General features: G+C 42.6%; 1 protein-coding gene across 7 annotated transcripts in view; it reads left to right on the top strand.

Moving 5' to 3' along the window:
- The window catches only part of pced1a.S (PC-esterase domain containing 1A S homeolog), a 38,275-nt gene that overhangs the window by 2,992 nt on the left and 20,950 nt on the right, over positions 1-14,333 (top strand). Inside the window, exon 1 of one of the 7 annotated variants that reach the window (XM_041579332.1) lies at positions 149-194. The exons of 3 other annotated variants lie outside the window; for them this stretch is intronic. The gene's annotated coding sequence lies outside the window, so the exon portion shown is untranslated. Of the gene's footprint in view, positions 1-148; positions 200-2,891; positions 3,511-8,979; positions 9,064-14,333 lie in introns of those variants that run through there. 3 more of the 7 variants (XM_041579333.1, XM_041579330.1, XM_041579331.1) reach the window with 3 other exon arrangements.

Genomic DNA, 14,333 nt, shown 5'->3' with positions numbered 1-14,333 from the left:
GGTCGTAAATGACATGTTCCTGGGCACTCCTACCTCATGTATAAGGTAATGAGGGGAGTGTCCCAGCAGGAAATAAAAAGGTGACATTCCCAATATCACATTGTCATACAAGGAGGCTCCATTTTTTCAGTGGATTGTATGTCCAGCTTCCAACTCGTGCCTCAGAGGAAATACACTGACAACTTCAAAACTTGGTAAAGTAAGGGTTTTCTTTGTGTTTTTACTCCCTTTTATTTTATTTACTGTATTTACAACTATGTGTCATCTTTGTAATATAATTTTTATATATCTATACATATGCACTGTTTCTTTTAAACATTAAATATCATTTAATACGCTAGTCCTTGTGCTCTAAACAAACTCATTGTCCCTATGAATGCTTGTGCCTACGTGTATGAACTCTTCGTATGTGTGGAAAGGGAAAGTTGCCTATTTGTATGTTGGATAACTAGTACGACTAGCGGGAAAGTGTGTTTGAATGTAGATTTACCCTTTGGCTGCTGGAGTGCTTGTTAGACTAGTAGGATCTTACACTGAGTAACTACCATAGGAGAGATTGTTTGATGTATTGTGTAGTGTGATTTATTACCTGTTATAGAGGGCAGGGGAATAGTCACATTAGGTTTCTATCGCCTGTTAATGATAGATGGTGGCAGCGAATGAACTTTGTGGGTGTTGGTGTATTTTTGGGGTGTCTGATGTTAGTCTAACCTGTGTGTAAGGTGATTGAGAGACTGATTGTAACCCCTTGTAGCCAAACCCAAGAGTTAAGTGTGGTTGAGTTGTGACATTATTGTACCATGTATGGGGCCCTCCAGCAGACCCACCCAACCAATGTCTGGCTGTAAATCAAACGTGACCCACATCTTGAACAGAACTGCAGGGCCTCTGTGTCATCCAATGTTGGCCCCTATTTGAATGACTTGTCTATTGGAGAAGGGTGTATATCTGTATGAAAGGAGATCATTGTGTTGTACAGCATGGAGCTCTATTGGGGGAACCTGACCCATAGCAAAAGAATCCCGGATGGATATTTAAGCAGCATTTGTTCCTGTGGCCGTTCTGCTAAGCTGGCGTTCTTGCTTTTTATTTAGCTTTATGCTAAAACCGAGAGGATTTTATCTGCACTACTGGGCCCGACTCCTGAAACAATAGACCTAAAGCAGGAGTGCCCACACTTTACTAATGCGAGGTCTACTTTTCATCCATAAAATCATTTTTAGCCTTCTGTTCCATGTAAATTATTACTTAAATATTATATTTATATATGAGATATGGTATATTGTTATATTTAACAAACAACTATTTCTTATGTAACAATAACATCAATATACAAATGAAAACATGAAATAGGAGGTTAATTTAGTGTCTTAAAATCTATTGATCACCAGCTAAAGGTCTACTAGCAGTTCCTGATCTGCCTTTTGGGCACCCCTGACCTAGACGATTGGAAAATTGTCCACCTGTTTTCTACCAACCTGGACCTAACCTGCTGTCTGGAACCAACACAACATAAATATGGTCTGTGTATGAGCAAGTTTTACTTTGGATTACAGGTTTTTGTTGGGTTTGTATTGGTGTTGGCTTCCTAGGGTACAGACCTACCTAAAAATAAATAGCAAGAAGGACGCACCCCAATCTTTGCAGGCATCAATAGTTTATAGTTGTACAATAGGAAGATTCCATTCCCCCAACACGTTTCATCACTCTGTGACTTTTTCAAAGGGTAAAAATCAATATAATGCCTCTGAAAGTATATATTTATCCGAAAGGCAGAAATTCGTTCTGCTATCCCAGCAGTTATTACTTAGTTTGACCATCCAGTTTTTTAAAGTGGCAGAACCCCAGGAGTTGACTGATTGACAAGATCCTGATTGGGATCTACTTGCACTATACATTTTAACAATACTTGAACTCTGGGTATTTCTGAAAAGGACTTTTTTTTCTATATACACTATTTCTTTTATGGACTGTGATAAAGTGCCCCCTGTATATTAAAAACAGACCTACCTAGATGGCTATAGCAGGGCAGGACTGCTGCTGACAATGGGGATCAGATAGGATCTGTGCAGCCACTGGGACAGAATGTTCTGTTATACAGATAGCTAGAATCTCAGCTGCCATAAAGCAGGACAGGACTGCTGCTTACAATGGGGATCAGATAGGGATTTTTATTTAAAATTAAAAACAATACAAATGATAACAAAATCAAAGCATATCAAAATGACACTATATTACAATATGTACATTATTTACAAAGAATTTGACCAAGAGAAATCAAAGTTCATCCAATTTTTTTCATTCACACTTTTTTTCTGAATCTCATTCACCTTAATAAACACGATTTCCCTTAAGATTTTTTTTATTGTTTGGTCTGTTGATTCATTTTCTTTCCCAAAAGTTTTCATACATCGGATATTCCATAAATGATATCGAATGACTGACATTATAATAAAAACAGTTTCATGGTTAAAGCGGTGCTTCCTATGAATGACTGCTGCTTACAATGGGGATCAGATAGGATCTGTGCAGCCACTGGGACAGAATGTTCTGTTATACAGATAGCTAGAATCTCAGCTGCCATAAAGCAGGACAGGACTGCTGCTTACAATGGGGATCAGATAGGATCTGTGCAGCCACTGGGACAGAATGTTCTGTTATACAGATAGCTAGAATCTCAGCTGCCATAAAGCAGGACAGGACTGCTGCTTACAATGGGGATCAGATAGGATCTGTGCAGCCACTGGGACAGAATGTTCTGTTATACAGATAGCTAGAATCTCAGCTGCCATAAAGCAGGACAGAACTGCTGCTTACAATGGGGATCAGATAGGATCTGTGCAGCCACTGGGACAGAATGTTCTGTTATACAGATAGCTAGAATCTCAGCTGCCATAAAGCAGGACAGGACTGCTGCTTACAATGGGGATCATGTGCCACTGTGAAAGAAAGGAAGCGGAGACTTAACATTTTTATTACACTTTGTTAAACAAACAGAAAAGCTATAAACTTTTGGTAGGTTGCAGCTCAAGTTGTTTTTCCTGTATTTGTGTTGGGTTCGTAACTTTTCCTTTTCCCCAAGGTAAATATGTGAGTGACCTCAGTATGGAGATTCCGTGTCCCCCACGTTGTGTTATTGTTTTGTTTCTCAAGTTGTTGTGGAGCTGGATTTGTGCGGTGGGAGTGCAGGCAGCTGTGGTTTGGGTGCAGGTACATTACTGATAGAGTTGCTTTGCTCTGATGAGCCGAGTACCAGGAACAAGGGCTTCCCACCTCCCACTCAGTTTGTCAACTGTATTTTATCTTGTTGTTCCATGAAGCAGCAGCAGTGATCACATGTTTCCTGCCCAAACCCCCATCATACTTTGCTGTTATCAAAAAATCGCACTTGGCCGTTTCAGACAGATCATCTTTCTACAGGGAAGTGCCTGGTAACACCGTGTGTCGGAAGCTTGACTTGTGTCCCACCTAATCCTATAGGCAAAGGAATCCCTTGCAAGTGCACATACGGTAATGTGTGTTTTGGCTTCTGCTTGAGAACAGCCACAAATTCTGAGCAGGGCCCGTTTGTCTGGGTCAGGGCTCTCGTTATTGCATGACAGTGACTTGTGCTAGTAGGAATGTGCTTTGAAAAGAAGTGTTTCATAGTTACATATTTACACCTCTGACATCAGACTTACCAGCCTATAGTTTTGTGACTGAGAACGGGATCCTTTTTTGAATAATGGCACCATGTTACAATTTGAAAGTATTTCGGCACCATGAAGTAAAGAGGTTTGGCAGTCACAGAGCTAAGCTTTGTTTACCTTTTACACGTTCTAGTCTCTTTTACATTTCCTCCTGCGTGACGCATGCATTAGTAGTTGAATTGCTAGAATTGGGAGTATAAGAAGGAAAAATTCATTAGCTAGTTCCTCAGTTGAGTAGACGGACAAAACCTGCTTTTTCCCTGTTCTCATCGACCAATTGACCCCCCTCTGACATTAAGGGGCCAATTCATTAACTTTGAGTGAAGGATTCGAAGTAAAATAACTTTGAATTTCAAAGTGTTTTTTTGGCTACTTCGACCTTCGACTACGACATTGACTTTGAATCGAATGATTCGAACTAAAAATCGTTTGACTATTCGACCATTCGATAGTCGCAGTACTGTCTCTTTAAGAAAAAACTTCGACCCCCTAGTTCGCCACCTAAAAGCTACCGAACCCAATGTTAGCCTGTGGGGAAGGTCCCCATAGGCTAGGCTACGTTTTTTTGGTCGAAGGATAATCCTTTGATCGTTGGATTTAAATCCTTCGAATCGTTCGATTCGAAGGATTTAATCGTTCAATCTAACGATTATTCATTCGATCGCAGTATTTGCGCAAAATCCTTTGACTTCGATATTCGAAGTCGAAGGATTTTCATTCCCAGTCGAATATCGAGGGTTAATTAACCCTCGATATTCGACCCTTGATGAATTTGCCCCTAAGGGTCCCACTCCTTCCTACAAGGGGAAAGAAAGTGGAAGCACTTAATTTATGTATGTGAAAAATAATTCTGGATTCTTTGTATTTCTTGCTGCAATACTCTTTACCATCTCAGTCTCAGCATGTCCGATGGTTTCTTTTAGGGAAATATATTGACATTTACATTTATTCAGCAGCATTTTAAAGATGTCCCATTTTTCTTCTGTTACCATATATGTCTCCTTTAAACATTTAAAAATATCAAATGGATTGTTTTGCTTCCAATAAGGATTAATTATATCTTATTTGGGATCAAGTACAAGCGACTGTTTTATTATTACAGAATATAAGGAAATCACTTTCAAACATTTGAACGATTTGATTTAAATGCCCCAATACTTCCTGGATAACTGGTTTACAAACAGTGGATCCTATACCTGTATATCACAGTGATGTCCAGCTTTTTATGGTGGCCAGTACTTTCCACTGGCCCAGGGCAGAATGTTAGTGTTTTTGACTCGCTCAGGAGGTGACTAATAAATTGGCACATACATAGAGTTAAAGGAACAGTAACACCAAAAATGAAAGTATTTTAATGGAATGACCATATAATATACTGTGCTGCACTGGTAAAACTGGTGTGTTTGCTTGTTTACTATAGTTAATATAAACAAGCTGCTGTGTAGCCATGAGGCAGCCATTCAAGCACAGGATACACAGTAGATAACAGATAAGTACTACTATAGTTTATATAAACAAGCTGCTGTGTAGCCATGGGGGCAGCCATTCAAGCACAGGATACACAGTAGATAACAGATAAGTACTACTATAGTTTATATAAACAAGCTGCTGTGTAGCCATTGGGGCAGCCATTCATGCACAGGATACACAGTAGATAACAGTTGTATACTACAGAGCTTAAATGTTATCTACTGTGTATCCTGTGCTTGAATGGCTGCCCCCATGGCTACACAGCAGCTTGTTTATATAAACTATAGTAGTACTTATCTGTTATCTACTGTGTATCCTGTGCTTGAATGGCTGCCCCCATGGCTACACAGCAGCTTGTTTATATAAACTATAGTAGTACTTATCTGTTATCTACTGTGTATCCTGTGCTTGAATGGCTGCCCCCATGGCTACACAGCAGCTTGTTTATATACACTATAGTTGTGTTTCTGAAGCAAACACACCAGTATTAACAGTGCAGCATAACAGTATATTATCTTTACTTTAAGACACTTTCATTTTTGGTGTTACCGCTCCTTTAAATCTTTTGTTTTTGCAACACCTGCCCTGGGTGCATATAGTCAGTACTAGGGAGGCCCCATTAAATGGAAGTGATGTCTCTCCTCACAGACAGCCTTGAGATTGGGATGTGAAGGAGGGAGGCCAAACAGTCCAGCAGCTGTTGTCATGTTCTCCCACATTGCCCCTTATCTGGCCTTGACTTAAATACAAGTAAAGCGTTAAATTTGTACTGTCTGAAAAAATAATCTGGAAATTATGTGATGACAAATATATTCCTTTTTTGTTCAGTCTAAAGCTGGCCATAGATGTTGAGATTTTTAAAAGATCCGATCGTCATCGTGAGACCACCATTTTCTCAGAACAATCGTACGAATTGTCCATCAACTAAAAAGACCAATTTGGTAGGAAAACAAAGGGGAGCTGCCTGGCCCTGCAGATATAGATACATTGCACTGGGACCCACAAAGATTTTTTGACCTGGCCGATCAATTTCCTGACAGATGTCGGCCGAAAAATCGTTAAATGTACGATCGTTCCAATCCCACTAACCGCACGATAATTTCGAAGGATTGGTCGGACTTCCCTAAAATCGTCGTTCGGCAAGAAGAATCGTTGCGTCTATGGGGAGCTTAAGCCTAAGAGGGGCAGTATAGAGGGGCAGTATAGAGGGGCAGTAAAGAGGGGCAGTAGCTGTTCCATTACTAATGACTACAGTGAATGTCAGACCAATTCCTGACACTACCAAAAACTGTATCTGTGCCAGATCTGTCTCCCCATTTGTTGTTTCTTATGCACACACCATACCCCTCATGCATAAAAGCAAGGTGTTGGGGTGCTACTGCCCATAACTATGAAACCCCTGCCATACAGTGATCCCCACCTGTAACTGTTTGTTTCATTACCCCCTTCCCACTTTCTCTGGGTTGCACCAAAAATCCTAATCTGCAGGGAACCTGCTCTTCCTGTAACATATTGGTGATCATTGCCAACCCCTTATGTCATAATGGAAAAACCTTTTTCATAGAGCTAAATCTTTTGGGGGGCAGGGGTTCCCTTTGCCAAAACCCATGTTTAGCCCATTGAACTATAGCAGAGCGTCCCAGCTGCTGGGGAACAATGATGGTATCCGGAAGTCGTAGGAAGATATTTTTGAAGCTGTAAATGCTCTCCAAAGAACTAATAAAAGGAACTGCTGGTTGTGACTGTTCTAGGCTCTTAGTGAAGGCACAAATATTTGGCCAGGGGCCTAAGCCTAGACAGGTAAAGGTGGGAACCTCAGGGGTGCTGTTAAAAGGTCTGCTCAATGCAAAGCCTTGTTGTTGTTGGTACTTACCTAATTAACTTATGGTTGTGTGTTGTGAAGTCTCTAGAAATTTAAAGGAGGGAGGGAAGAGCTAGAGAGGGCAGTGACCACAGACCAGGGGTAGGCAGAAGACACTTAATAGATACCTGCCAAGCACCCCCTTATCTGTGTGCCCTAGGTAGGTGCCCTGCCTACCCCTAGTTCCAGCCCTGTTAGATGTGCATAAACCATTCCAGTTATGTCACCTATTTTTATATTTAGCTTGTGTAAAGGTCTCCATACACGGGCCAACAAAAGCTGGAGACAGACTGAGTTGGCAGCTTATTGGCCTGTGTGTGGGGCCATCTGATGGGCTTTCCCTATTGATATCTGGCCAAAAGTTTCGGATGTATTGTGATCCGATCGTTGGGCTCTAGGGCCCAAGATTGGATCAGCCTAATATCGCCCACTTCAATTTGGGCATATCGGGGAAAGATCTGCTCATTTGGCGACATTTCCAAACGAGCAGATCTCTGCGTCTATGGCCACCTTAAAGGGCGGGGGGCTTCTGCATGCCTTGCACTTTCATTCTATTAGGAACTAGCTAAGTCCGTGGCGCTTTACCTACATGATAGATCCAGACCGATATCTGCCCAATATCCAACTAGACCTCTATTGAGCAGATTCCAATAAAATAAAATTCCGGTTAGTAGAAGTAAATCTAGAGCAACTGGATTTGCTGATTAATCATTGAAGACGTTTCACTACTCATCCTCGGCATATAAACTCTTCCACTAATCCAATCACAATGGAGCAGTGTCACTATCCAAAGAGATGGCAACTGAAATTCAGAGGTTGTGAATACTAGGGGTGCACTGAATCCAGGATTCAGTTGGGGATTCTGCCTTTTTCAGCAGGATTGGATTCAGCCGAATCCTTGTGCCTGGCCAAACCGAATCAGAATTTGCATATGTAAATTAGATTTGCAAGAGAAATCACATGACTTTTTGTCACAAAACAAGTTAAAAAAAACTTTTTCCTTCCCCTACCCTAATTTGCATATGCAAATTAGGATTTGGTTCTGTATTCGGGGATTCAGCCGAATCCCAAATAGTGGATGAAAACCGCCGGGGTACAGTTGTTAGAACAGTGTTGTATGTAGCAGACAGGTGGTGTGGAAGGCCCCCATCTCCGTTTAGGGATGGTTTGTCGACCTTAACTTTTACACCTCCTTCAAACCAACGGTCTTCTCTGTCCAAAATGTGAGCATTGTCCCTAGTCTATTAGGTGCCCTGTAGAGTTCACCCTTCTATGCTGAGCCCTCCTCATTGGCCATTGTGCAAAGTTCTCCTCTATTTACACATGCCAAGATTAAAATGAACATAGTGTAATTTTTCATTAAACATGGTTTAGTTTTCCTTTAAATGTTGAGGCTGTAGAGGGGCAGATTTCAAAGGGAAATTAAAAATAACGGCCTATAAATACAGTGCTTGGATTAAAAGTTCATATTTAATTGAGCTTCTGTCGAGGTCAGTGACAGGAACAAAAATTGTCGACTACAGGAAGAAAAGCAATATATTGCTGAGACCACAAAGTTGTTCTGTTCTACCATATTGGTGGACAGATCGTTTATTTATAGGTGAGTACATAGACAATTAGTTAATGATTATGCTTTAAGGTGGGTTAGGGTGGTTTCCCACCATAACCAATTAGAGAAGAGTATTTAGTTTTAGAAATAAGTATTGAATGACCGTCTAACTTTCTAATGGTTTTATCCTTGAATGGGGATATCATTAACTAGGGGATGTTTACTAATGATGATAAGCATGATAGAAGTTTGGGGACTTTCTACTCCTAATGTCACGCTGACCTAGAATATTATAGAATATGATTTAAAGAAAGACTAAGCTTAAAGTTGTATATTAGATATAATATTTCTGACTATAACAAAGGCTAACTCAACACTTCCTTTTTCTCTTCCCCTTTTGTTATAATAAGACTTGTACAGACACTTGTGCAAGAATCGGCTGAATGCGTTTGTGCATGGGTGCAGCCGCAGCAGTAACCGCGCAGGGGTGTAAGGTTAGGCTGCAGCGCTGCTTTTCCAAAGATGAATAAAAGTTGACATCCGGGCCAGTAAATTGGGTACGGGGCAAGTTGGGCCGTGTGTGACCAATAGGCTGTATTTCACATTGAGAAGGTTTACTGGTAAAAACCTAAAGTGAGCCGAAAGTCCTGACAATTAATCCTTTAAATGATATCAAGTGTAGATAATTGGAGGCTAAGGGTCAGGGCACACAGGCAGATTCGGGAGATTAGTCGCCCGGCCACAAATCTCCTCTTCCAGCGGGTTGGCATTCGGGTTGACTCATGAGGAAACTTCGGGAGACTTCAGAAAATTAAACACTCCGTGTGTCATCCCGCCGGCGATTTACATTTTAGCCGGTGGGGAGGCAGTTCGGGGAGATTAGCCGCCCGAAAAAGAGATTTGTCGCCGGGCAACTAATCTCCCTGAATCTGCCTGTGTGCCCTGACCCTAAAGGTGGCCATACATGGACAGATTTAAACTGCAGATTCGGGTCCTTAGGCAGCTTATTGGCACGTGTATGGGGCCCTCTCCATATCTGCCCAAATATCCGTCATATCCCGATCAGACAGGCTTGGTTTTTCTAATTAAAGATCCCCTTCACTGTAAATATGATTTATTTGCCCTAGGGCCAAAAGATGCCATAACCATGATCTCTAGGCTCATATAACGCTGTTTGGTAGTAGATTACCACTTTATGCTTTTTCATCCATAAATAACAAGGATTACCCCCAAATGTAATAAAAGGCACTAAGTTTGCCCAGAAGCAGTACCCCATAGCAACCAATAAGATGTTTGCTTTTAAACAGGTGACTAGTAAATGCTACAAGCTGATTGGTTGCTATGGGTTACTGACCATGGGCAAACTTAGTGCCTTTTATTACATAACCCCCTTAGAGTGTAACAAGTGGCCAAATGCAGTATCACTGGGTCATATGGTGCGACTGTGCCTGGATCTATATATTATATACACCAGCTATGGGACCTGTTATCCAGGATGATCGGGACCTGGGGTTTTCCGGATAACGGATCTTTCCGTAATTTAGATCTTCATACCTTAAGTCTACTAGAAAATCATGTAAACATCAAATAGATCCAATAGTCTGGTTTGCTTCCAATAAGGATTAATTATATCTTAGTTGGGATCAAGTACAAGCTACTGTTACATTATTACACAGAAAATAGGAAATCAGTTTTAAATATGTGGATAAAATGGAGTCTGTGGGAGACGGTTTTTCCGTAATTCAGAGGTTTTTTATGTGTATATAAAGGTTAGGTTCAGTTATCCGGAAAATCATTATCCAGAAAGCCATATCCCATAGACTCCATTTTATTGAAATAATCCAAATTTTTAAAAAGTATTCCCTTTTTCTGTGTAATAATAAAACAGTAGCTCGTACTTGATCCCAACTAAAATATAATTAATGTGGCAGTTTATTTACCCTACAGGGAAATCATTTTTCATGGTAGTGTAACCTTTAACATTCCCCCAGCACATTCATTCTCCTGAAAAGGGAACAAAGCTCAATAATGAAAAATGCTGTCATCTTGCTCAAGATCCTGAGCACATTGCAAGTTTCCTTCATTTCCTATATTTAAAGTTGTGGTTCACCTTTACGTTATCTTTTAGTATGTTATAGAATGGTCAGTTCTAAGCAGCTTTTCATTTGGCCTTCATTATTTTTCTTCTTATACTTTTTTTAATTATTTGCCTTCTTATCCTGACTCTTTTCAGCTTTTAAATGGGGGTCACTGACCCCCTCTAAAAAAACAAATACAAATGTATTGTTATTGCTACTTTTTAGTACGCATCCTTCTATTCAGGCCTCTCCTATTCATATTCCAGTCTCTTATTCAAATCAGTGCATGGTTGCTCGGGGAATTAGGACCCTAGCAACCAGACTGCTGACATGTTAAACTGGAGAGCTGCTGAATAAAAAGCTAAATAAGTCAAAAACCACAAATAGAAAATGAAAACCAATTGCAAATCGTCTTACAAAATCCCTCGCTACGTCATAAATCAATGGTGACAGTAGCATAACTAGAGGGGGGCGGGCCCTGGTGTGTGATGCGCAGCCGGGCCCCGCCCCCCTCCGTGCGGCCTGCATTTGTCAGTGGCGCACAGGCAGCCGGGGGGGCCCTGAGGGGGTGTTCCGATTAGTCGCCGGGCAACTAAATCTCCCAGTGTGACCTTACCCTTACTGTTTCCAACTCCAGCTGCAGGGACAAAGGTCATGGAGCCAGATTTAAACACATAAACTGGGATTCTATTTGGATGATTATTTTTAAGGATGAACCCCCAAATACTTCGCAAAAGATTTGGCCAAATACCGAACCAAATCCAAATTTGCATATGCAAATTAGGGGTGGGAAAACATTTTTTACTTCCTTGTTTTGTGACAAAAAGTCACGCAATTTCACTCCCTGCCCCTAATTTGCATATGCAAATTAGGATTCGTTTCGGCCGGGAAGAAGGATTCGGCAGAATCCCAATGAAAAATGCTGAATCCTGGCTGAATCCCAAACCAAAGTCTGGATTCGGTGCATCCCTAATTATTTTGCTGCAGCCACTGGTTCTGCAGAGTTGGAGAAAGTTTATATTAAACAATACAAAACTATAAAATCCACATTAGATTACATGACAACACAGGACCCAGTGCAGTCTGTATATTCTGATTATTAATCAGTCTTGTGTATCAGCTTCTGGCAGATATTATTTGACTTGTGCTGTTTTGATCATTTATGATGATCCCTAAGCAGCCCAGATCACACTGAGCATGTGCACAGTCTTGGTCTTGCAAAGATGTATAACAAAGTTACGAGATGGTGACCCCCTGTGGCCAACTTTGAAAGCATAAATCATTTGTTTGATTAGGCTTGTGGTGCAGTAAGTTTATGTTTAGTATACAAAATACAGCATTTCTAGCCTTATTCTTGTCAGGGAGCTGGGAGCTCCCTCCAGGGAGGTAGTCGGGATCAAGGAGGAAACCTTCTTGAGGGAGCAAGGTCGCGGTGTCCAAGGGGTTAATCTAAAGAGTAGTCAGAATCCAGGCAAGAGTTCAGGGGCAGGCAGATAACAGCAAAGTCCAAAGTCCAGGCAGGGGTCAAGGATAATAATCAGGAACAGGATTAGGAATATCAGCACACAGGGAACCCAGGAAATACTTAGGGCAAGGTTTCCTATTCTTGGGCGCCATTCTGGCATCTAGATGGTGTTTTTATTTTGAATTTGGCGCCATTGACATCATTGACGTCCTTGTGCCGACGTCGGCGCACTGACGTCATCGCGCCGGCGCCACTTACCCACGTGGCGGCCATGGGCGCCGCCATTTTGGGAGCGACGCCGGCAGGAGAGGACGCGCCGCCCGGAGCTCCTGGACCTGCTCCGGGCGGCGATCGCGACAGTACCCCCCCCTCACGGGGGGCCTCCGGACCACCAGGACTTGGCTTCTGGGGAAATTTGGAGTGGAACTCCCTCACCAGACGAGGAGCATGGACATCAGAGCGTCCCTCCCAGGAACATTCTTCAGGGCCAAAGCCTTTTCACTTGATGAGGTACTGAAGAGAACCCCTGGAGATTCTGGAGTCAAGGATCTTCTCCACTTCATATTCTTGTTGACCATCCACAGAGATAGTAGGAGGAGGAGGCTGGACAACAGAAAAGCGGTTGGAGGTAGCGGGTTTCACCAAGGAGACATGAAACACGTTGGGAATTCGCATCTCAGGGGGAAGCTGAAGTCTGACAGCCACAGGATTGATCACCTCCAGGATGGAAAAAGGACCTACGAACCTCGGACCCAACTTAGGAGATGGTACCTTCAACCGAATGTTCCTGGAAGACAACCAGACTTTATCACCGACCTTGTAGGGAGGAGAGGGTCTACGTCTACGATCTGCAAACGTCTTATGAACCAGAGCACTCTTCTCCAGGTTGGACTTGGTTGCAGCCCAAATAGCAGACATGTGGGCTGCATGGTCATCAGCGGCCGGAACATTGGACAACACAAAGTCTTGTGGGAAGGCTTGAGGATGTTGACCATACACCGACATAAATGGGGACCTTCCAGTGGAAGTGTGGCAGGCATTGTTATGAGCAAATTCCGCCCACGGGAGGAGATCAGACCAATCATCTTGACAAAGGGAAACGTGGTTTCTCAAGAACTGTTCCAAGGCTTGGTTCACTCGCTCAGCCGCTCCATTCGTCTGGGGATGATAAGCTGAGGAGAACTGAAGATTAATACCCAGATCTTTGCACAGGGAACGTCAGAACTTTGCAGTGAATTGGGACCCTCTGTCAGAAACGATCTCGGCCGGGAAGCCATGTAGGCGAAAAATGAACTGGATGAACAACTGTGACAACTCCACTGCAGATGGAAGCTTCCGTAGAGGGACGAAGTGGGCCATCTTGCTGAAGCGGTCAATGACAACCCAGATCACGGTGTTCCCACTGGAGGGAGGAAGTTCAACAATGAAGTCCATTGCCAAATGCGTCCAAGGACGAGAGGGAACAGGCAACGGCTGTAGTAACCCGCTAGGGCGAGAATGGCTAGACTTGGAAGTGGCACAAACGGTACAAGCAGCAACAAAGTCTTTGACATCTTTACAAATAGTCGGCCACCAGACTAGACGTCGTAAAAGTTCAAGAGTCCTAGCAGGACCAGGATGTCCCGCCTGCTTGGAACTATGAGTCTGTTGCAGGATAGGCAGACGAAGTTCAGGAGGAACGAATGCCATTCCAATGGGAGTATCAGGAGGGGCAGAAAATTGACTAGCCAGGATTTGATCAGCAAATTGAGGGTACAAAGAGGCGATGATCTTGACAGGAGGAATAATAGGCTCTTGTCTTTCAGGAGTACGATCCACCGGAGTGAAACTTCGAGATAGAGCATCGGCCTTCCGATTCTTGGAGCCAGGGCGAAAAGTCAAGACAAAGTTAAATCGAGAGAAGAAGAGAGACCACCTTGCTTGTCTGGGATTCAGCCTCTTGAGAGATTGGATAAACTCAAGATTTTTATGATCCGTGTAGATTGTGACTGGGATCAAGGAACCTTCAAGGAGGTGACGCCACTCTTCTAAGGCAAGCTTAACAGCCAGGAGTTCTCGATTTCCTACATCATAATTTTGTTCAGCAGGAGAGAACCTTTTAGAGAAATATGCACATGGGTGCAGTTTCCCATCAGAGGGATGTCTTTGGGACAGGATAGCTCCAGCTCCAACTTCAGAAGCATCTACCTCGATGAAGAAAGGTAACTCCGGATCAGGATGG

The sequence above is a fragment of the Xenopus laevis genome, chromosome 1S (genome assembly GCF_017654675.1).
Source record: "Xenopus laevis strain J_2021 chromosome 1S, Xenopus_laevis_v10.1, whole genome shotgun sequence".
Classification (NCBI taxonomy): Eukaryota; Metazoa; Chordata; class Amphibia; order Anura; family Pipidae; genus Xenopus; species Xenopus laevis.
The sequence above is the reverse complement of the archived record's forward strand: the minus strand, read 5'-3'. Positions and strand labels throughout refer to the sequence as shown.